The sequence below is a fragment of the Lissotriton vulgaris genome, chromosome 4_1 (assembly GCF_964263255.1).
Source record: "Lissotriton vulgaris chromosome 4_1, aLisVul1.2, whole genome shotgun sequence".
NCBI classification, from domain to species: domain Eukaryota; kingdom Metazoa; phylum Chordata; class Amphibia; order Caudata; family Salamandridae; genus Lissotriton; species Lissotriton vulgaris.
The window spans coordinates 1,428,823,670-1,428,826,440 of NC_141691.1; the positions used below are offsets into that span (position 1 = coordinate 1,428,823,670).

General features: G+C 39.5%; 1 long non-coding RNA gene across 1 annotated transcript; it reads left to right on the top strand.

The window, feature by feature from the left end:
- Window positions 1-1,358: 1,358 nt before the first annotated feature.
- On the top strand, window positions 1,359-2,555 carry LOC147724074 (uncharacterized). Its single transcript, XR_015310073.1, has 5 exons — window positions 1,359-1,534; window positions 1,749-1,808; window positions 1,893-1,927; window positions 2,027-2,084; window positions 2,182-2,555. It is a non-coding gene; the product is annotated as an uncharacterized LOC147724074 (long non-coding RNA).
- The last annotated feature ends 216 nt before the right edge of the window (window positions 2,556-2,771 follow it).

Here is a 2,771-nt window from a genome sequence, read left to right on the forward strand (position 1 = left end):
AAATGTCCACATGTGGTTGAACAATAGAACGCATGAAATTAAATTCAGCCTTAATCAGTCCAGAAATAAAATGCCCTTCCTAGATGTTGAGATCTATCCATCGGATGAAGGAGGGTTGATAACAACTCTTTTCAAAAAAGAAACAGATCGGAATCGATCCCTACATTTCTCCAGCAATCACCCTCGGAGCCTGAAAGAGAACCTCCCTTACGGGCAATACTTACAGATCCATAGGAATTGTCAACAAAAAGAAGAATATATGAAACATTCTGAAAAATTGACTGCGAATTTGATCGAGCGTGGATATCCCAAGAAGTTATTAAGACGGTCTATGAAAAGAGCGTGGCGGACACCACGCGAGTGCCTATTGGAGAAAAAAGCTAAAAAAAAGCTGGACAGAATGGTACTGGTTACAAAATATTGCCCCAACTCTAATATGTTGAAGAAGGTAGTCAAGAGAAATTGGCACTTGATAAAAAATCTAAGTGAAGAACTAAAGAAACCACCTCTATTCGCCTTTCGGAAAGAGGCCAGTCTAGCGAACAGACTTGTCAGGGCAGCACTACCTGTGAAAGAACAACCCACTTTACGAACTATGATTGGGTTACCACCAATTCAGAGCCACCATAAATGTGGTGGGTGCAATTGTTGTGCCAGTACAGAAGAAGGCACCATCTTTACGTATAAAGAAACAACGTGGAAACACAAGGCTTTTACTAATTGTAATACACGCTATGTGATCTATGGGATTAATTGCCCGTGCAATCTGCTGTATATCGGCAAAACAAATCAAGAGATCAGAATACGAATTCAACAGCACAAATAAAGAATAAAAAGGAAGATTCCAAATGCACCTTTGGTATATCACTGGCAACTGAAAAACCATACTGAAAATGAATTGCGATGGACAGTGATCGCCAAGGTGGAACAGGACACTAGGGAAGGCGATCTGGAGGCGAAACTCTCTAGACAAGAAGCAATGATGAATGTTAAATTTAACTCAGCGACAGAAGGTCTGAATGAAATTTCTGAAATGTATAAATTATCCTAAGGTGAGGCGATTCGAACATCATACATTCATCTTAGCAGTGACTGGATTTTTAACATTCATGAATTAAGAGAGGAACACTGGAATATGTCACATTGACTGCACAATGGCGGGCAGCTGACAAACCTATAGAGCTTGATAACGACACATCTAAGCAAGACATTGCTAGTATGCACATTTAAAGATGGCGCTTCGTGGAAGTTGTTGACACCGATCCAAAATGGCGGACAATATGAATTCAAATGCCGGCTGAGGTTCTATATACTGGAATTCAACACTGAATAACAGAACTTTTAATGTTTGACAGCAACGAGTATTATAAAAGTTACCGTTTTTAAACCAAAGTGACTTTTTTGAACGTTACAAGATGGCGCTCCCCAGAAGTTACAGTTCCGGATATAATAGGACACCGGAGACTCCGAGGTAGAGACTGGCTACGCTTTGAGCCGAGGGAGCCGGATACATCGGTTATAAAGACGCAACTAAGTAAGATTCAGGGGATGCCCGGTTTCGATCAGGAAGGATCCTGCACTTATAGACATGAGTGAGATGTCGGTAGTTTTAAACGTTTTTACATGCTGTGACCGGTTGTTACATGCTCCGCTGTAAAAGCTGTGCTCTTAAGTGAAAATAAGATACGGACACAACGCGTGGAGAGTCACGTTTGTCCAAACACCAATGCCATTCTATACTCTTTCAGGTGCGCCACTTGAATATCACCCCAACAGCCCATTTCTGCTACAAGAAAGAACCACATTAGGTAAGTGACAGCGCACACCCCATGTAAACTGTCAGAACATTTCATACGAGCCATTCCAACAATACATTTTATGTTTTCTAACAGGGCAGAGTGTGTATATGAAATACAACACGGAAACCGTGAGTGGTTGTTTCTTTCTTTCTTTTTATTAAAGTGATGTGTTCAGGTTTTGATGTGGAAATACAGCTCTGCTGAGCTCTATGTTTAATGTTATTTAGGTGGTCCTGCGCCGCGGTCTAGATGAATTGCACAATTGAATTGCCTTTAAATAGAGAGGTAAGATGCATGGCGGTGGCTGTTCAGCCAATAAGCAGTTTTCTGTATGGTGAGAAGTATACACTTAACATAGGTCTCCTCTTCTCTTCATTTGCAGTATGTTGTCCTGATGAGAACTCCACACTAAGAAGAGTTCGAAACACGTAGACCCTTTATTTGTGTACAGCCATAAGAACTAAAACAATAATGAACTGTGTTGAATGCTGATTTATATGAACAGTATAAATCTATGGCTGTGTGAAAATGTGATTTTTTTCTAAAAAAGTATTGTTTTTGAGATTGTAATGAAGAGTGGTGTGATTGAGAGTATGTTTGAGAGTGTTTGACAGCGATCTGGAACGATAGGTAGTGTAATTGATATGAGGGGGATGTTTTAATGTATATAAAGTTTTCATGTATTGTAAGTCATATGTTTCTTTGAAATTTTCAAAATTTTGGAAATAATCACCAAAATAGTTCTAATGAAGTAAAACAAAATAAAAAGAAAGATATATTCGAAAAACAGAGGATTGCTTACTTAATGTTCTATTCGTAGGTAAGACAAAAAATAGAAAGTGCAATGAGATAGGCAGCATTGGCATTTTTGTTGTACAGACTATTTTAAGGATGGCAGCGATACAACTCTGGAAACCCATGTGGGAGAGGACACCTGGCTGACTCACTTTGAGACAATTTTTGGGTCAGGGG